The following is a 22,500-nucleotide window of genomic DNA, read 5'->3' as shown; positions in this document are numbered from 1 at the left end:
TGTATTTTACATGTGTATAGTATGCTCACAGGTATCAACAACATGACCTTGTATAAACTCATCAGAACATCTGATTTCGTTTTTTAAACCAAAGGGCATTATCACTCCCCCTGAACAAGCACAGCCACATTTGTGGCGAAGGATTCACTGAGGGCTCAATAGAGCTGTGTGTAACTTGAAATCAAGGCAAGAACTGGATAAACATTAAAAAGGCAAGCATGGCCTTCCAGTCTGTGTAAGGATCAGCATGCTGTAATTTATGTTCACATAAAGGGAGGGGAGGGAGAAGAAGAAATGGAGTCCATTGAACCCTATGACAGTTCCCACTGCACACTTATCAGCATCAAGAGCGGATTATGCATAAAGTTTATAGTCCTGATGATTCTGGACAGAAAATGTAAAATTTAAAAGGGCTTGAAAGTTGCACCAGTTGCAACTTTTGCTTGCTAGCCTCCCCTCCCTCCACCCGCAAGGGGAGCGTACATATGGGTTGTGAATATACAGATTTAAACACCTTGTCATTATGTAGAAGCTATTCTAATTATTCTGAACCTCAGTAGTAGTGTGATTTGTGCTTAGTTTCTTAGTCTTAAATGTTATTGAAGCCGCTAAGCTGAATATTATAGCCTGATAGTTCAGCGTGTCTTGTTGATCTGTAGATAACATTGCCATACCACAAAATCCCCACCCTCCCAAGGACCAATCAGACATGAAACCTGGTAATAAAGGTCATGAACATAAAATTATATATTCCTGTCATGAGTAAGTACATACAATGTTAAAGTCTACATGAGCCAGGAAATAAGTTGGATACTTTGTGATCTGAAATATTTTTGACATTTAATTCATATCCAACCCTTGGGCACTTTTTAAAAAATCCAGGAAACATATTAGACTGTTAAGAAGAATGTGTATACAAACTTATACTCGTTTATTAATACTTTCTACTGACAATTTCATCTATAGGATCATACAATCATTGATTATGTCCAAAATATAAACAGATATTACTGCTAAAATATATTTAAGGTGTTAAATAAGTGCCTGTCTTCTACTCTGCAGTGATGTGGGAAATTAGTATTTCATTGAAAATGTGTCTAAAAAGTTGTGTTCATAGTTTCCATTGTATTACCAATTAATCCCGAGTAATCATTTGACTGATAGAATTATTCCAGAGTGAATAATTCCAGGTCATTTCCAGGTCAACAGTATATTCACTAGCATGGTACAGGCTATACATATGTTCTGAAGTAGAACCACCAAGATGACTGTACCACATCAGCTATTGCCTTCTTAAGTTCCCTAAACTTGATTGCTAAATGTCTCAGGAGTCCGTCTTGAAATTCTCTGTGCATGCATGACACAAGTGTTGAGTACAAGAGAGCATGTGCAAGATGGTGGAACTAATAATTGATGGTGACATTGAAATCATGGGTATCCTTATAGGATTATAAAGGACATAAAGGAGCATGCTCAAGATGATAACACATTTCTGAAATGATGACATATTTAAGAATTTCTGTCTTGCCTTTCAACCTAAGCTCCCAACATAGTTCCATCATAATGGATATACTTGGGCCTGTATTCTACAAATATTAGCTACAGTCATAGAATTAGATGTGTTTTACCAGGGCTTTTTTTCTGGGAAAAGAGGTGGTGGAACTCAGTGGTGGAACTCAAGACTGCACAATGACGTCACTTTGGGTCAGCTGGAACAAGGGGGGAGTTTTTTAAAATCGCCCTCAGCAAAAATGGTCACATGGCCGGTGGCCCCACCCCCTGATCTCCAGACAGAGGGGAGTTTAGATTGCCCTCCATGCCAATGGCGCGGAGGGCAATCTAAACTCCCCTCTGTCTGGAGATCAGGGGGCAGGGCCACCGGCCACGTAAGCATTTTTAAGAGGAGCCGGAACTCCGTTCTACTGCATTCCCGCTGAGAGAAAGCCCTGTGTTTTACCAATTGAAACACTTTGTTTAAGCATGCCTTTGTGCTAGATTGTGGCTATAGAACATATGATATACCTTTCACTGCAGTGACCGTGTAACTAAAGAAAATATGTTTTATGGATTTTTCTGGGTGTGTATCCAGAATCTAACTAAAATAGCTATCTTATTAGCTTCAAAGGCCTGAGTGTTTATGTACCTGAGAGACCATTCCGTAATGACTCCCACATAGCCTTACCTAAGTCTACAAGGCTACTTTTGTCTTTTGTTTAAAAGCAACAGTTGTAATAATCCAATTCTTTGGCTGGTGTGACTGATTATATCCATTAACTTATGTATGTACTAATGAGAATCTGGTCTCAATGTTCAGAATTCAATAGATAAGTGTAACATATTGGACAGTTCACGCTATGTAAACTTTCATAGTTTTACAGTGTTTAAAAGTTACACTCTTATAAAGATCAATTTATTCTTTGTCCCTTTCACTGGGAGTTGAGGAAATGTTAAAGAACGACATTTAAGTGAATCAAAGTTACTAAAACTGCTGTGGCTGCAATTAATTTGCTGGAAGCATAAAAATAAAAGAGTTACAAGACTATAGATTCCAAATGCTTTTTAAGGAGCTTGGAAGCCTATATGGCTACAGAAAGTAAGAGGAAGGATAAGGTCAACGCCTGTCTGACCTGGAAACTTCAGTCTGATTTGTATTGCCCCTAAATTGATGGGGACAATGAGATAATCATTGGAAATTACACTCCCCATTGAAAACTGAGCCAAACTTCACTGTATTTCACAATATGAAAATTATGTAGCCCCATAAGAGGGAGGGGCTGAATCCCCAGGGCATCTGTTTCTCATCAGTGTCCCACCATGCTTGCAGTCTGGCTTGGCTCTCTAACATTTAACCTTCTCAGCATGAGGTGGAACAAAGGGCAACAAGGCAGCAGAATAATGAAACAAGGGTGTAGTGTGGTATGGAAACTGCCTTTGCAGAGTACAGATGCTGAGGTATTTAAATGATACATATAAAAGTACCAGATTTTAAAAACAAACCAAAAAAGTGTGCACACACACACACCCCAGACCTTATTAGTCATATATAGTAAGAATGCTATGCTGTTTCTCAGCAGGCTAAGATGAAGGTCTATTACCATCTATCCATGCCTTTTTGCCTGCTGCTTTCAACTATTGTAAAGATACAATTACCTTGGGAGATTGTGGCAGTTCAGTTGATTAGCACGGTGAATTAAAAGAATGAGTCACAAATGACATGTCCAGCTCTTCTCTGCTAGGCCTTGGTATTCCCAATATGCCTCACCCTTGTTGTAGAAAGGTCAAAAATTAGAGAGAAATAACAGTTTTCAAGCAGCTAGCACTTAGGAGCAGAATTAACAATCATTCTGTATGTAATTGCTAGTTAGTAAATTGCCTTCCAGACTGTAAAATGCAATATAAACTGGTGGGCACCTAAAATTAAATTAATGAGATATTTGCCGCATTTAAAAGTGAACAGTGCAAATTAATAATTGAGTGTAGTACTTGTTTTAATATTTGTCAAGTAGTGTATCACTTGCTCGTTTAATGACAATTAAAATAGTTCTTACCTGAAAAAAAAATCCTTGGCACATTTAAATTAAGCAGCTTTTTGCAGGTTAGATTCATCATTTAACTTGCTAGCAGTCATTGAAGGTTCTTAAATTAAATATCTGAGATTACTTTTTAATTAGATTATAAGCATTGCAATGTTATTTGATTAAGGCAGATTGTGATTTGTATGCTTCTAAATGGAATTATGTTACAGTCAGTATTTTAAGCATACATTTTAAAATGTGAGGAATGATTATGAGCAGTATCTTTAAGAAAACTATTGCACATGTATGCAGATGTGGGTATGAGCATGCCACCACTTTCTTGGAATGTATATTGTGCAACAGTTTTCCGGTAAGTAGAAGAAAATGGTGTCATCAAATTTTTTTCCATTACAGTTTTGCATATATGACTTTTAATCCCGCTTTGCTACCTATTGCTTTCCTCTTCTTCAATTTGACTAACTTCTGCTTAAGAAAATGAATATTGCAGAGCTCAGGGGTTCAACATGTCATTTGCAATCTACTAAACTCAATTGAAACGGCAAGAGTATTGAGAATGAACACAGAGAAAAGTCTGAATGTTGAATATATATATATATATAAAAACATTCCTGTGTCTGCAATACTTTGATTAATTGTGAGAATACAGTTGTTTCTGCACAAAGACTTGCATTCAGCCTCAGATGTGTGAAATGTAATCATTTCCTTTGATAAGAGTATTCATCTGCAACAAAAGTTATCTTGAACCACACTAGGCCAGTATCACATAGGAAAAAATCCTTCTATTCATAACTGTATTATTGTTCTGAATCTTTAAGTGAGTAATTATTTTGCCTATCTGTATCCATGTTAGCTAGTTTACTTCATTTAGCCCACTTCACCCTCTGAAAAGATTCAGGTATCTTAAGGATTTTTTGTGTGAATTCTGGTGTGCTTCTGTCAATGGGGCTGCTGCACTATGTTCAGAGTCAATAGCTCCCTTCCATCACAGCCAACACAAACTAGCTGTCTCATAGGTCAGTGCTCTTTAAACAAATTACTTGTATCCACAGAGCAAATGATTGTTAATTGCCTCCCACAAATCATACTATTTTTACTATGCTAAACTAAATGCTAATGCCTTAGTTAAATTCAAACCACCTGATCATGTCTTGTACATATTCAATTATAATTCTTAACCATAGAATTTTGTCATCATGAAAAATAGGTAACAGAATATAGTGAATGGTTAACCTCTATTTCCTGGAACTTAAAAAAAAACATTTACTATCACATTTGACATTCTTAGCAATTCTAATCTATATTCAACACTTCCTTTTTCATTATTTCATTGACCGAGCATACTGCTTCTGTTTTTACAGTATTGCTTTTTTATTGATCAGACCTTGGGATAATATTCGTTGTCAGAAGGACAGACATCATAGTGTTCCTGTCAGAATGGCTCTCTCAAATACGCCTTTCAATTTTTAAAAAACACTGCTGTAATTGACATTCTAACTAAACCATGTTATAATTTTAAAAATCTATGTATACCTAATGTAAACATTTTAATAACACAAGGAATAAAGCATTCTGTTTGGTACTGTCTTGACATGCAGTTGTCATATTCTCAATCTAAAAAGCAGCTTCATTAACTAACAGTAATGAAGATAAACAAATGATTTAATAACCTATTGGGGTGACATTATGTTAAGATTGCATAAAATGGCTCATTTAAAACCAGTGCAGTTCCAATAAGTATAACATGGTCATTGTTGTCCCTTTTCTTTTCTGTCTCAGAGGAGACCAGAAGAATGAGACATACCATTTGTGCTATTGCACAAGTAGACTATTTGTTCTAATCAGTGACACCCATTTACTAGAATTGCTTAAAATGAACTATACCTCATACAGAAATCGCACATTTAGAGTGTTCCATTCATCATCTGAAAATTGAGGGCCAGTAAACTTTTCTGTTCCTCCAGCGGGATCATAGACATGCATCAAAATGTTAAAAAATGATTGGTGAGAGAGAACTGTCACCCATTTATCAAAGAAAAGGAACATTATTTGCTAATTTCCCAACCAAGGCAGTGACAGGGTGCTTCGTCTTTAGACCCATGGTGACCAACATGGCCTTTTTGTTATTAGTACAAGTCAAGCGCTTTTTGGCTGTTGCTAACAAGACACATTTGTCTATCATCAGAGAGTGCTTTATATTTTTTTCAAGTAGCTGTGACCAAAGTCTGATCTCTGCATCACGACTGGCTCTACTTCTCCAGGTTGGGGCAGCACTGGGTAAAGGAGGAACTGATAAATCACAGAGTTTCTGCATCAAGGTGAAGTTATTGACTCTGTGGTACCCAAACTGACAAAATGTAGCAGGAAGGAGATAATAATTCATCTTCCTCACTCCCACCCCAAAGGACAAAAGGGTCACTTGCTCACTTAAAAACTGGTAATATTTGAACACATGCAGAAGACCTTTTGTTTGTTTTCACTGAGATATTTTTCTCATTCATTTCTTCTCCCTTTATTATGACATAAATTACATATTTTATATAGTACACATGGAAGACAGTGTATTAAACATCAAAGAGTTAAAATGTATTTTTGTTGCCATTTTTATATTGAAAATACAGCAATGCTGTGGTTCCAACTACTTTTCAAAGGATCTAAGATAACCCAGTGCTTTCCATTTCTGCTGATTAAATTGGGAAACATGAACAAACAAATGGGTGTTACTGAAAATTTAAATACAATTCCAAAATAGTGAATGAGATTCAGTGATGGAAGCACTTCCAAAGGGTTGCAGTGCTCAGTGTTTCACTCATTTCAAAATCCACCAACCTATACTCTACAGTCAGCTCTGACCATCCACTCTGCAGCCATTTTCTACACACCGCCATGGATTTGTTTGCCCCAGCCCTTCCTTTCAAAGGAGTCATGAACAGTATTGATCAGGGTTGGAGATGGTCCATCCAAAGAGGAGTTGGGGGCACATGGCTATATAAGGAGTTATACCCCCTCTCATGTAGCCTGTTGCTGCTGCATCTGACCCGTCCAGCCTTCCATGGGATACTGCAGGATTAGGTGACAGCTTTTCTAGGACCAAGCAGGAAGTTATGGGGTTTCATCAGATTGGCTTTACGAGAAAACTTTTATTGCCTGCACTGTGATGTGGAAAGTGGAGTGCTTAGTTAACTAGGTCTGGTCTTAGACTGGTTAGGTCACTCACAACAAGTTGGCAGGAATTGGGCAGGTTGCTCAAGATGGGTAGGGATACCCCGAGAGATTGGATATGATAGAAAACATGACCAGAACGAGCCATCACAAACTTAGGATGGAGTGCACTGGGAAGGAGTGCCCATAGTGCTGAGCAACATCATTCCAAACCTGCACCTTACAGTGCATCAAGGGAGGGAGATGAGGCTTGGCCATAGTATATCTGCAGGCAAATTTGGAGCCCGAGTGGACCTGCCCATAAAAGGCAGTTGCAGTTGTCTGCCTAGCTCAGTCCACTCTTAAATAGATAGCTTATTTAAATAAGCAATGATAGAAATCAGACACTCAAATAAAACTAGCTGAAACCATACAGTGGTCTTGTGTCCTCATTTAGGGGGTGTCAAGACAGTGTTATCTATTACATCCCATTACCCAAATACTAGTATGAATTACAACTACATCAGCCAATCCACAAAGTGTTTGCAAATGTTTAGCAACGAACATGTGGCTTCCTACCTATTAAGGAGTGGAAAGCAACAAGGCATTATTTATTTACTTCATTTATAACCCACTTCTTTCTTCAATGAGGACCCAATGTGGCTTCCATCCTCCTCCTCTCCTCCATTTTATACTCACAATTGCCCTGTGAGGTAGGTTAGGCTGAGAATGTGCGACTGGCCTAAGCAAGCAGAGTGGGGATTTGGACCTTGGTCTCCTAGATGCTAGTCAGAAACAGTAACCGCTATACTGCACTGGCTGTCTCTACAGTCTGCATTTTTTTGACAGAGATTGAGCCTTACTGTAGATCAGATAATCAATGAAAACTCTAATTGGTACCACCTCTAGATGAGAACCACAAACATCCTGTTGCATACTACAAACCATACAATGCAGTAGCCTACAGGAATATAAACTACTCCTCAGATGGTTTCCACACATTAAGTCATAGACTGAGCCTTATTGCAAATCAAACTAAGTAAAATGAATTGCAGAAACGTCACATAGGGAAGAGAAAAACCCTTTCAAACCAACATTTGTTTATTTCTAATCTTGTTTTAAAAGAATCACGATTAAGTCCCCTAAATATTTTGAAATCTTGTTAGGTCCCTACATGCTGCACTTTGCTCATGTATGATGACTAATAGTGCAATCCTATGGAAAGTTACTCTAATCAAAGCTCATAGATTTCAATGGCCTTAGACTGGAGTAACTCTGTTTAGGATTGCACTGTAAATGGCTATAGTTCACTTTTGCTGGTGAGTGTAAAGGGGCAACTTGCTTTACTGATATGAACATGTTTACTTTGTTTCATAGAATTCAGTAAAGGTAAAGGTAGTCCTCTGTGCAAGCACTGAGTCATTACTGACCCATGGGGGAACGTCACATCACGACATTTTCTTGGCAGACTTTTTACAGGATGGTTTGCCATTGCCTTCCCCAGTCATCTACACTTCACTCCCAGGAAGCTGGGTACTCATTTTACCAACCTCAGAAGGATGGACGGCTGAGTCAACCTTGAGCCGGCTACCTGAACCCAGCTTCTGCCAGGATCGGACCCAGGTCGTGAGCAGAGGTTGGGCTGCAGTACTGCCGCTTACCACTCTGTGCCACGGGGCTCTTAATGGTGTCTACAATTGCAGAAAGTAAACAGGCAGTAATCAGCAGAAGCAAACGCTATCTTTAAGACCCCCTTTTCCCTCCATCCTGGAATAGTCTGATTTCTTCTCCAGAATTCAGTGAGAGTCACTGAAAACCCAGTCTGCTACAGTCAGTATTGGCCAAGCCTAAGTATCAATGTAGTGTAGTGATTAAAGTGCGGTACTAGAATCTGGGAGACCCAGGACTAAATCCCCACTCTACCTTGGAAGTTCACTCAGGGACCCTGAGCCAGTCACGTTCAGCCTCACCTGCTTCACAGGATTGTTGTTGTAAGGATAAAATGGAGGAAAGGGGAAAGGATGTTGTAAGCTGCTTTATATCCCTATTGGGGGAAAGTAGCATATACATATCTAAACAAGTAAATAAATATTATTGTATTAGAGTGTGACAAAAAAATGTAACCCAGGAATTAACTTTTTATATGACTAGCAAAATGCCTGCCACTGTAATGGGTTGTGTCTGCAAGTATGAGATAGTAGGAGGAGAGAAATGTATACTAGAGGCCCCCAGAAAGAATTCAGAGTAATTCTGTATAATGTGCTGTGCAGAAATGCGTTGCATCCCCTGCAGGTGCCTGTCACTGTCACTGAGGGCTATGCCAACCAATGTCAGCAAAGGGCAGATTTTGCACTCACTGCATTGTCTTCAGGTCCCAGATTAATTTCCCCACAGTAGTGAATGGCAACCATCACTAATATGGCCAATAATAAAAGAATGAATTTGGAGGTACTATTAGAGTAGGAGCTAAATCTGCCTCTCGAGAATCCCATCCTTGGAGATTCAGACCTGCTCTTAGCTGCACAGCCCCACCCCTGCATCTGCAAACCCTCATCCTGTTTGTCACACTAGAGTGTGACAAAGAGCCAAGCCACAAGTGACACCTGACACAGGTTGGACACTTGTCAGCTTACCTCAAGTTTTGATGGCAAATGTAGGCGTCCTGGTTTTACAGCTTGGCTCTCCATTACAGCTGCAAGACCAGGACGCCTACATTTCCCATCAAAACTTGAGGGAAGCTGACAAGTGTCCAACCTGTGTCAGGCGTCACTTGTGGCTTGGCTCAGAGTCTTGTGTAAAGGCTTTGTGATAACTAGATGTTATCACTAAAGGCAGATGTTAAGAAATTAATGAGCAAATAAAATGAATGGCTGACCCTCTTAGGGCAAAACTAGATTCAGGGCCATCGAGGGCCTCCCTGAAACCAGACACAGAACTTGTCTGCCCCCTCCATACCACCCAGATTCAAAGCAAGAAAACAAATTACATGGCTCTACAGTTAATGTACCATCCAAAATTAATCTCCAGATTTGTTTGTTAAGGACACACTTTTGTTGTTGTTCCTATTCTGTTTTACAAAAGATTTGTGGGACCCCTTAGGGTATATCCAAATTACTACTGGTTTATGTAGTTGGAAGAGAAACTATTTCTTCATTGTACAGGCATATCGGGTTCAACATGACATCTTTTTTGCAGCAAGTATAAATTAATCTAACTCATTGAATGCAATGAGGCTTACTTCTGAGTTAAAAAAGGATATGATTACTCTGTGTAACACTTTCTTTCTGTTTCAAAACAATTACAAACTTCTGGTTTAGGCTGGGTATTTGACAACATGTCCTGCAAATATTCATGCATGCCCACTTTTTTGTATGCTTTGGCTTTGCTTTGCTTTCCTGCTTACCATGCAGCCTGATGAAGAACTCTGATGAGCTCAAAAGCTTTTTTTACTACTTTTCTTTGTGGCTGTACTGTAACAAAACAGTTCAGAAAGATACTTGGGTAAAAGAGTTATGGACTATGGTCTATACTATGGTGTATAATTCGTACTGACTGTTGTTGTCAGTAGGTTCCTGTCATGTAATTTTTGCTTTGTTCAGTGTGTCATATTAATATGTTTTGCTTCAGTTCTGTTTATAGTTCTGGTTGGTTCCAGATTCCTACAGTCCAAATCCCATGGCATTGTCCATTTGATCCCCCATCTTGTTGATTGTATTGACTTACTCTATGTAATCCACATTGAGCACTAGTGAGAAAGGCAAACAATAAATAAATAAATAAATCTTAATATTCATATAGCCATTACCTTGCTGCAACTTGTTTCAGATTTGCAAAACTTGGTGTGCTTTGCTGGGTGTAGTGTGACATTGGATCTCCTTTCTCCCCTGTCCTCCATAAAGACAGGCACATATCTATAATGGTGAAGGAAGGATTTTACTCAGCAGCTAGGTGATTCTAGGCTATACTTTTATGGACATTGCCACCATGAAAAAACAGAAAACTTGCATTTTGTAGAGAAATGGCTTTTCTTGCTGCTATTATGGCTGCCTGAAGGGGCTTAAACTTTATTCCTGCATGTCACTCTTTACCTTCGGATGGGTCCCCCCCCCATTAATGTTGCATGGGGAAGCAGGAGAATTTGGGAACTACAGGCAAGATATTCGCCGCTCAGACACCAGCAGCATTCCATTTCCATGGGGACATCAGAATAACCTGAGGCGTCCAGGAATTTTGTCCCCAGTTGTGCTCCCCTTTCAGTAGCCCTGACTGGAAGGGTTGGTTGAAACTGGGGAAATGGCATGCTACATATCCAGTCCAGTTTGGAACTCCCTTCAAATCCTTTTCACATTTGAATAAAAAATGTAGGAGATCCATTCATAGATCCCCTGTCATCTTGTCTAGTTTGACCCTTAAACACTTAAAACACTTGGCTCTGTATTGGTTTTTAACTGCCTTTGGTTGTATAATCCCGCTGTGCTGTGGGTGCTAAACTTTTCATTGCCAGTTTTCAAATCATTTTAATTTTTCATGTTCAAAAGCAGACAGCTTTCAGCCACATCATTTTGAACATACCACCTCGCATACTCTTTGCCTATAGCAGTAAAAAAATCATTTCAAAATTCTTAAGCTTTTAAAGACTTTACAGAGGCAGTTAAGCATCACCTAATGTCTCTTTTTAGTAATAAAGTAATGTAATATTTCAATATTTATTCCCTAAAACAAGAGAAAAAGAAGCTATAGGCCTGCACTTTTCTTCCCTGATGGCTGCACCTTTGATACCTCTTGGTTCATCCCTTCACATTCCTGGGAAAGAGGGAGAAGTAAACAGAGAGAGATTTAAATGTAAGAGGAGAACAATAGGATGGGAGAAATGGATTAAAGGGTGAAGGACTAGGGAAACAGAGAGGAATAAGATTGCAAAACAAGATTGTGAAAATGTTCTGGATACAGAAATATGGCCTGAAGCATCTGTGTGGGTTGTAGAGTTCCTGTGCTGATCTTTTGCCCAGATTAAAAAGCCTACTTCAGCCCATGTCCTAGACCACCAAGCCTTGTTTCAAGAGAAAGATAGTTTCCAGTTCCTTTCTATATAGAATGCACAAGTGCCTAATTGCATTACTTCAATTAGGCAGGTTAGAATTTCAAGGACTTGCGCCGGTTCTTCTGTTTTTATGGTGCATCCTCACATGGATCAGCTTCAGTTCAGTTCAGTCCTTAAAAGATCATGGGAATCTCTTTATTTAGCTATAGTACCCATGGGAAGAGTAAGCACCAAGTAAGGCAACAAATATAAAGACAGACAAGCATAACTATAGCTTGCATTATTAAAATTTATCTCAATTAGTGAAGAACCTTTTCAAACATTTAATATTTAAAACAGAACATATTGTTTACTTTGACACAGTATCTGTGTTTCTGTACCATATTAGTAAAATACTTTATTCTATTTGTAAAATGACAAATTATTGTTAAAAATATTCTGTCACATTAGTGAAATATATTCACAAAATGCCATGCTCTGTTACATTAACATACATTTTAAGCTGTGGTAGCTTCCTGCCACGATATAAACATTTATGATATTAGGTAATATTCCCTCTTCTTTTATCTTAGACATTCTCAAGTAGGCATAATTGTTTTAGTGTCATTAGCAATGTGTCATCTCTATGTAACAGTCTTAGTGGTGTCATCTACTAGAAATTCAAAATTCAGTTGCCTATTGAGACAGTTCTCTCTGGTGGTAGAATCCAGATCATTCTGTACTATAGAAATCTGTGTATATTGTATTTTTAGGTAACATACATAGCTAAATATTTCCAGGAATTTTGAAATGCTGGGCGATTATATAGTGGAAATCTAAAGAAAGCAACCCCAATCCAGCCAATATAACAACAACAACATTCAATATATATACACCCTTCAGGACAACCTAATGCCCACTCACAGCTGTTTACAAAGTATGTTATTATTATCCCCACAACTATCACCCTGTGAGGTGGGTGAGGCTGAGAGAGCTTTGGAAGAGCTGTGACTGACCCAAGGTCAGCCAACTGGCTTCAAGCAGAGGAGTGGGGAATCAAACCCAGTTCTCCAGATTAGAATCTCACCACTCTTAACCACTACACCAAAAGGGCCTTATACGCTAGTGGTGTGCACAGAAAAAAATCTAGTTTCAGTTTTGAATCTGGAACAAACTCCATTCAAGGCAAATGTTGGGCAGCTGTATAAACACACACTGTGCTTTTCAGAATGGTTTGGAAAACAAGGCTGTATTCAAACTTAACCAAAAACTGCATTGTAATCAACCATTAGTCCTCCCCTCCTAGTCCAAAAACCCATCGATCCAACCAGTTTCTCCTCAAGTACAAAACACATACAACAATGTACCCCAAAGAAGGCAAGTGTTGGTGGGTGCACACAGTAGTGGGAAACTGGCTGGCAAAGCAGTGAGCCTGTGCCGAAGCAAGACAATGCTCCATTGACAACCACAGCACAGTACAACAATATAAAAAAAAAATCCTGCTTTATGATAATGTGGTGCTATGCCAATAAATGACCTTTGCGTCCTACTGCTGCCTGTTGATATCATGTTTCCCTATACTTTGTAGTTGTGTAACGTTCCCTTCCCATGGAAGAATCTCATTTTGATGCTCAGGAGGAACCCACCCCACAGGTGGATCTGACAGAGCTCCATCTAGCTCCAGAACAGAAAAGCCTGGAAAGAACGTTGAATGTATACCTCTTCCCGGGCTCCAAAATTAAGAGCAAAGTCCTCTTAATAAAGACCTTCATCTCAGCATCAGATTTCTTGTCACAGTGGACCTGCTGTTACAGAGGAGAGTTTGCTGGAACTGTGACTGGCAGTTCACTCAGTGCTCTCCGCTTCTGAGCACCTGTTGTTCTTTGACAGTTACTGTGTTTTTGGCCAGAGAAGTCCATGCAGACCACATTACCATGATCCTTTGTGTTTGGCCCTTGATCTGTCTTGCCTTGATAGGGCCATAATGTTGTTTCATGCCACATCCAAAAACATGGTAGAGCTCTGGCAGAGAAATGTTGTGTGTGGGGGGGGGGGGGGGGAGAGGGATGCTGCTACTGTGCCATCAACATTTCACTGATGGCCTCCAGCGGTTCCTCTCCTTTCTAAAACAATTGACAACAGTGAGATTGGGAGCAGAGGTGGGGGTTGGTTTTGTTTTGTTAATGGGATGGGAGGATGACCCTCCTTCTTTTCTCTATTTTTTATGAGTTAAGGTGGGAACAGGTTGCCCAGTCTCGGTTTATCAACTAAAACCCTTAATCCAGAGTTGAAGTATGAAGGACAACAAGTTAAACTGAATCCAGGCAGCCCAGTTTTAGCAGACCGGTGCTGCCATGTGGAATATTGATCTGGAAAGACTTCGGTGCCGTGGAACCGTGCACAGTGCACAGCACTTCCTCTATGCCATTTAGCACTGGATTATCAGCTTTAATCAAAGCCCCCAAAAGAAAACAGTATTTTCCAGGCAAGTCTTTTCCAATTTTTACCTTAATCTGCATAACAGGAACCTTTGCAGCAGCCCAGGACTCAGAGCCCCCCTCCCTCTTTAAATCCACCCCCATGGTGGTTGGCCACTGGCAGTTCCTCATGCTCAGAAAGTCAGGCATCATGGACTTTTGGTTTCCTTCCTAGAAAGGGAAATGGCTCTCTGTTTTCTCTAGTTTTACAAGTAAAAGTGAGAGAGGTTGCCTAGTCTCCCTTTTTGACTAAAACTATTAATCCAGAGTTGAAGGATATAGAAGTCAACAAACAGTTACTGCCAAAGCACTAAGGAAACCAACAAATAAGGGTATGCTTGTGTGCAACTGCTACTATTCTCCATGTAATTTAACCCAGGGTTTTAATCAGTTTTAATCAGAAGAGGCCAGAAAAGACAGAAGTCTTTCCGGACAGGGTGAAGACCTGGTGTTCCTCAACCCATTATCTTTGGAGGACTTCTTAGCAGCAGCAGAAGGCCACTGAATGGGCAGCAACCTGCTCCATGCATGCCTGGGTCCTCCTCAATGTGTTTCTCCTTTAATAATAGTTTATTATTTGCAATTTCCCCCCTAATATGCAAAACATGTGTCTTTGCAGCAGCATAGGAATCAGATGCTGGAGCAGCAGTGTTCCCTTGCATTGCATTGTGTGCAAAAGAACACAAAAATGGAGAGTTTTCTCACAGGAAAGAAAATGAAGGGATGACCCTCTGTTTTCTCTCATTGTTACAAGTAAAAGTGGGAGAGTGAACAGGTCACCCAGTCTCTGTTTTCAACTGAAACCATTAATCCAGAGCTGAATGAGAAAGAATTGAATTAAAGGTAAAGTGAAGTTTGACAGAAAACACAAAAATATAACCGGATCAGTCCTTCCATGGGCAACACTCATTTGGATACATAATGAGACCCCACATGGACTGCTAAAGATCTTCCATTCTTTAATCCAGGATTAAAAGTTTTAATTAGAAGATCCCAGAATAAAATTCCTCCTGTTGCTCCTTTGACCCTTTTCTTTGAAAAGTTTCTTTAGTCCCAGTGGAAGCATGTGAAGGACAGGAGAAGGCCACTGAATGGGCAACTTGATCCATACATGCCTGGGTCCTCCTCAGTGCAGCCCTCCTTTAATAATTGTTTATTATTTCCAATTCTCACCCTAATCGGTATAGCATGAGTCTTTATGGCAGCTGAGCTCTTGGAGAAGAGACCCCTCCTTCCTCAAACCTGCTTGTGCAGACTCACATAGATGTTGCACGTTGCTTGCTGACCTTTCCTTGCATTGTGTGTAAAAACGCACAGAAAGGGATTGGCAAGGTGATACCGACTGCGACGTGCCATCTGTTGCTCCCCTTCTTGGCGCAAAGCAAGCTTTTTTCAAATCAAGCCCATGCCCTACTAGGACAAGCCAGCCACTCACTCAATACCAATGCCCAGCGGCACTGAAGTCAAAATGCACTCATGCGCAACATGCACATTCCCTTTCCTGCCAACGATGTGACACCATGCCACATTACCCTTAGGCTCAGTCTTTCTCTTGGGATCTGACTGGTGGCACACAGACAGAGTTTTCTGTTAAGGAAAACAAGATGCTGGTTGCCGGCCCACTACCTAACCTGCCTGCCTATGTTGCTGCTGCTGCTGTTACACAGGTAGAACCAAAATGAAACACACGAACTTTTCAGGGGGGGTGGGGTTTGTTACAGCGCCATTTCCTGATTTTGTTCCACTGATCTGGAAGCCACTTTAACAAAGCAAACCAGTGATTTTTATGTGTATTTCCAGTTCGTTTGTTCCATTTTGCACACTTCTAGTATTATTACAAACTCAGTTCAGACAGAACACTACAAATTTCTTAATCATAGAGCGGAACTACAAGTGACAAAAGGCACTAGTTGGACACTTGTCAGCTTCCCTCAAGTTTTGATGGGAAATGTAGGCATCTTAGTCTTGCAGCTTGGCTCTCTGACTGCTGTCCAATGGACTTTTCAACTGTCACTTGTCCAACATTCCGCCAAGCTGCCTACATTTCCCATCAAAACTTGAGGGAAGCTGACAAGTGTCCAACCTGTGCCTTTTGTCACTTGTAGTTCCGCTCATAGTTAAAAGATTGAGGACAGGCTTCATGCTTGTGCACTTTCTTTATGACACGAATTCCTTCCCTGATGGATCAACATTCCATTTGCACTGACGTTTACTGAAGTTAATGCTACCTCAGCTTCCTCTTAACCAGAGTTTGCAAATCCATTTCAAACCCTCAAAATCCTGATGAATCTGAAGATCATGATTAAGCTAGAGTATGGGGTACAGAGATAAAGGGCAAATCCACACTCACTTATCTTCCGCTTATCTTGCGCTGTCGTGGCAATCGCTTTTATTCCGCTACCAGGCTGTGCATCCTCACATCCACCCTTCCAGTGCGTCTTCATGGCGCAATCAGTTCTCCACACGCCACCAAGTACAGCGTTACCGTGGGCGGTTCCATACTCTGCCGTCAGAATTGACGGCACACATCACTTCCTTTTTTTAAAAAAAGGGGTCAATTATCTGGTATACCGATATCTTGAATTTGTTTCCCGCACCTGCCGTTCACTGGAGACGACCGTTGTTGGAAATACAGGATTGCTCAGCTTAGCACCTCGCACTCTTGAAAATTGGGGAACTCAATAGGGAAATCGTCCCCGTGCAACATGCTCATGCTCCGGTGACCGTTTCTTTTCCCGCACAAACCGCTGCTCACTAGGGTTGGTTTACCGGTATACCGACCATTATGCACTGTTAAAAAAAAGGAAGAAAACGGATTTCCGGGAATATCACGTGGTTTGGAGGGAAGGCACAATAGTGGCGTGGTGATGGCGGGGAACATGCAGAATGGAAAAGCGTGTGAGTATCTGCGTGAATAGTGCGCCGCTTGCAAAAAAGCCGCGGAATCAAATAGGTAGTGTGGATTTGGCCAAAGTCCCGAGATCAGAGTCTTTACTAGGCCTCCAAGATGCTTTCTTATCTTGCAGTCTTATACACATTTTCCTGGTATTAAACTCAATGAATAAAATAGAATTTATTTCCAAGTGTACCTGCTGGGAACTACAGCATCAAAGACTCAGGGCCAAACTACGCATACATATTATTACCTTGGATGACCTTTCTTAAAACAGTTGATTCTATCCTCTGAGCACATTGTGATGACCATAACAGTTGATACAACTAGATATAGCTATATCTTTATTTATTTAGATACTATGTACCATCCGTATTCAAGAATCCCAGGAGACATTACAACAATAATTTTTTCATCATGACATGACATTCACTGAAAAACATCCATATATTTTTCACTTGTTGAGTGTGGAATTATGAGTGAAAGGATATGTAGGATAGCTGAGGTAAAGTTACTATACTTACCCAATCTACCTGTCAGAAAGAACTCAGTCCTATCACATTAGAGATCAAATGTGAGGTCATCCTCTACAAGATGCCAATTAGCATGAAATAACTAACTTATGTCTGAAGAAGGGACCTCTGACTCTCAAAAGCTTACACTCTGAAAATGTTGTTGGTCTCTAAGGTGCCACTAGATGAAACTCCTGCTGTTCTTCTGCAGACAAACATGGCTACCCAGCTAAGTACCCAGCATAATAATTCATACAGCATTGGTCCTGTATGTGCTTATGAGAAATACTGGGGATCAGTAACAACGGGCCAAGCTACAAGTGATGAATGACACTTGAACAGCAAGTGTATTTCTCCCTGTTCACTTGCCCTCCACTCAATCCACTTGCCATTCAGGTGTCATTCGTCACTTGTAGCTTGGCCCACTATTCATACAAACAAATTATTTTATTCACATTCTACAATTCCCATTTTCAGTGTTACTTATTCTTTGAAACTACGTTTAGCCTGAAGAGCACAAAACCAATAGAAACCTGCTATACACTTTGTGAGGGGTAATGTTGAACAATTTCAAATTTTACTACAAGATGATATTAACTGAAGGACTCAGTGAAGGCAATTTCAGCTCCAGTGTGGTAATAACAATTTTACTTAAATCACTTTGAATTATTTTTTCACTCACAGTGATGAATTAAGATCACTGATTTATTTGATTGTACTAGCTTAATTTTAAAAGTTTTTATATCACCTTCAAAATCAGCTCGCTCAGGCTCAGGCTTTAGCATGCCTTCATGGGAATTCCATAGTTACCGAATAGCAATATAGAACATTTCTTTTTGTGCCCTTGCTCTACAAGTTATTTCACACTGGAAAACACTCTAATTTTTACTCAGACATCACAATGTAATGCAGAGGAACTGTTTATCTTATAGATATGTTGGGCCTGAACCACTGAAAGCTGAACCCTGAATTGTTCCCAGAAGGCTATATGGAGTTAATAATAATGCTGAGTGTAATATGCTTCTCAGATCTCATCCCAGTAGGCGGTTTGCTGAATTCTGCAAAAGCTCAAGCTTCTGAAGAAGTATCAAGAGCAGTTTATTGAGTGTTGCAAATACAGTAGGCCTGTATTGCAGAAATGGATGTGTAGCTTTTTCACCAGGTGGAGCTGCCTAGCCACTATCACAACCATGGGATTGCAAGCATTGAGGAATGGCTCGAGGCAAGGAATCAACTAACAGAGAAAGAGAGTGAGAGGGAAAAGGGTTAGAAACAGTGCTTTAGCATTAAAGTTATATTTTTAAAGATACCGAAAGAAATTGATCCGAACAGGAGAACTATGACTTTAGTCTTGATTCTGCAGTATCAGATCATTACAGTGAATACAGTGGTCCATAGTTTCGGACCACAAACTATCTGGCACTTTTCCACCACATTTCTGTCAAGGAAGATACTAACATTTTGATGACATGACATGAAGTTCATACATTACAAGGGGTGTTTGGGCACCACTGATATGGCTCATATTCTGCTTGCTTGTTGCAGACTGGAATTACTTATTGGGCAGTTTGGTTGTGCACAAGCATCTTCAGTCTGTTTGGCAGGTCACTTCCTGTGTGTTCAGACAGAATAGTGCTATCAGAAGAATTTTACACGTGCATGATACTGTACGGTTCAGTGGAAGTCATAGCCCCCCCCCATTTCCACCATGCGCCCCTCCACAGCTAGTTGCTTAATTAAAAAGTGAATAAAACAATCAGTCAGTGATTTATAAACAAGCAATGCATTTTGTAAGTGTTACTGTTTGATGTTCATCTTAGTCTTTGTTACTGCTCTTAATGGCTGCCAATATGTTTGAAATTCTGAAATTTAGAATGTCTGTGGTCTCAATAATATCACTGAGAGTGGAGAACTTGCTGCCCTCAGCCCCAATGCCACAATCCCCTGACCCCTCCCCTGCCGCTTCCTTTCCCTCTTCCAAAATTTATCTGGCAGTAGTGACAGCTGGGAGATTTTCTTTCCGCCCTGGTCATGCAGCATGGAAACAGGAATAAGCCAGGTTCTAGGGGCTATGTATTGCAGAGCTGTTTTCTGTCCTGAAAATGCTCAAAAGTTTGATTAACATTCTGCCTTCAGGTGGAAGGCTTATATATTAATAAACTTTTTCTCCCTGATTCATACATTTTCCACATGCAAGGAGATGTAGACCTCTTTCAAGGAAATGAACTATACTTGCACTTCAGCAAAAGAAAATTGTACCAGGGTAAGTCACATCCAGAATAAGTATCTCATAACTTCCCCAATCAATCTCTAGATAAAACCTTTAAAGTCAGAAGTGTAATCTTTAAGCTGTATTAAAGTAAAAAAATCAAAACCAGGAGAGTTCTTCCTTTGTTTGATTGAAAGAAATATTTTCTTACTGCCAGTTCTCATTTTTCTAACACCCAGATAGTGAATCTTCATTTATAGAGTCTTCTAACATCATTAGCAGAAGGGCCTCCCAGCTTTCTTTGATAGGTTTAATGTTTGTATGAATAGGGTGTCATGATTTAAAGTTTGTAAAAAGAAATCCCTGCCGCATTCAACAAGGAAACAAAACTGAATAAAAAGATGAAAGGGGGAAGAGAGAAAGAAAGTGACATCGCAGGGACACACTCTCTCGGCTTTCCACAAACTATGCAAGACTAAATTATTCAAGAGGGCTTTTTTACTCAGATAGGAGGGCTGTAAGATAAGGAAGCAGCCTTAATATGTCAGTCTTATAATTGCTTATGTACTGTTTCAGCATTTCTTGAACTTTATTTTGGATTTCTGTTGGTTTAAATCTTTGAAAATTTGAATGTATATAACCTATTACACGTTTATTGAAATTTTTTTGGAATTGTCTATACTGACTCACACTGTGTAATCCACCTTGAGTCTCAGTGAGAAAGGCGGGCTATAAAAATGCAAATAAATAAATAAATAAATAAATAAATAAAATACCAGCACCATGAACTTTAGGAATCTGTGTTTGCAGATGAGAAGTAGGGAGTCCTTGCCCTCTCATCCCAGAATTTCATTTAGAGCTCAACCCTATTCCCATTGGGTACTGATACTGTATCTTCTGTGGCCATTCCTGAAGGATCTTATTGCCTCTATGTTTGTTAGGCTACACCTTGGTTATACTGCAAAAAACCCCAAACCTGCCATATATTGTCCCACACCCTGTTGGTTGGTTCTCTCTGGGAAGGCTGAATGCTATTTCAATTCCCACCTTGAAGGTTCTGCTTGAAGAAGCCTGGTATGAAAATGAAACAAAACTACTACATCATAAAAGGACACAACTGTCACAGGAGTGTTCACTGATCCATCAGGTTGGCTTGCCAGCTCTAAGGAATCTACAGTATCAGGTTCCTGCAACTTCACCTGAATATCCTCTGAGAGACAACTTTGAATCTGCAGTCCCAAATGAGTTGACTGCTGTAGATGTAAGAAGCCCTTAACCAGAGTGAGGACCAACTGTGAGGCTGTAGACATTCAGTGGTTCTCCATACATCCATATTTTGCATTCATGATAGAGAATTGATGAGCATATCATTGAAGTACCAATATAGTATCATCTCTGGGACTCTCAGTTGAGCAGCAGTGCCAAAAGGACCTTGTTGAGAATCCTGGGAGATGACATGAATCTGAAGGACAGTGCTCTTAATTGGAAGTGTGCTCCATCATACACATTTCTAACAAACCTCCTGATGCATGGACTTGGTATGTGTAACTAGAGTTGTCTAGCTCTAGTAAGGATAAGTGGAGTAGGCCACTGTCCAGAAGCATTTATTTGTTCTTGATTGTAGGGTACTGTGAAAAAATATAGAATAAGCCTCTAAGATCTTCTTCAAATCAGGGACAAGTACCACTGTTCTGATGTTCACAAAATGTTGAATAGCTGTCAGAGGCATTTGGTGGTTGACTGGATTCTTTGAACTTTGGGAAGTGATGAACCTAAATCTGAGCTCCTTGAACAGCTCAAAGCTGTACCCTTTGGACACTGCCATCAGCCTCCAGATGTCTTTTGTGGACAATCAACATCTACTTCAAAGTGCTAAAGGCAGGAATGCTTGATTATCCAACAATTGCATTCTGCTTACTCATTGCAATCAATGAACCAATCAGCAGGCTGTTCATCTGTATCTGAATAGTATGAATGTACCCATTTGCATGATTAGAGACTCTTTTGTAGCTGCTGCCCCTCCACCTGTCTTTTTCTGCCACTACCTCCAATTTTTAAAGAGCACTTAATTAAATGTAAAGAAAAATGTTTTTAGCGTACTGTTTTAGTGTCTATTTTTTGCCTTTTGACACTGTTGCTCAGTATGTCCCCAAGAATCTAGGGGTCCAAGAATTTAGCTGGCCATCTCACTGTAGCATGTGGCTATTATACAGGTACAAAGTGGCTTGGTATGGTGCTCAACATGAATTTCAATTTTAAAAAATTAAGGTGATCCAATCCAATCAAGAACTCACCTTATATAATAGTGAGCAATGTTGATCAAGGTAAGTTCAGCTGAAGATCTTATTTGTGTTGAAGTTCTTAGAATCCCTGGCTGAAGGTGCTTCTCTGTCTGGCTTGAGCTGGAGCCTGGCCCCACTTCATGGCTGATGCTCTTACCTCCCTGAAATGAGAGATGGATGCAGAAGATCCTTTCCCTGTAGATCTGGCAGCATTCCATGTACACTTGAAATCATTGGTTTTTCCTAAGAATAAGAGTCCTGTTTAATCAATCAAAAGCTTCATCTAGTCTAGAATCCTCCCCTAGTAGCCAATCAGTTGATCCCAGAAGGCTTACAAGCAGAGTCAACCCCTGTTGTCATCCCTAGCAACTGGCATTCAGAAGTTCACTCTTTGAAGGTTTCACATAGTGACTCGTAGACACTGAGAGACACA

General features: G+C 40.0%; 1 protein-coding gene across 1 annotated transcript in view; it reads left to right on the top strand.

The window, feature by feature from the left end:
• EBF3 (EBF transcription factor 3) overlaps positions 1 to 22,500 on the top strand; it is a 196,628-nt gene that overhangs the window by 141,120 nt on the left and 33,008 nt on the right. The window lies entirely within an intron of this gene.

The sequence above is a fragment of the Eublepharis macularius genome, chromosome 6 (genome assembly GCF_028583425.1).
Source record: "Eublepharis macularius isolate TG4126 chromosome 6, MPM_Emac_v1.0, whole genome shotgun sequence".
Taxonomy (NCBI): Eukaryota; Metazoa; Chordata; class Lepidosauria; order Squamata; family Eublepharidae; genus Eublepharis; species Eublepharis macularius.
Note: the sequence above shows the minus strand (reverse complement) of the source record. Positions and strands in the feature narration are given on the sequence as shown.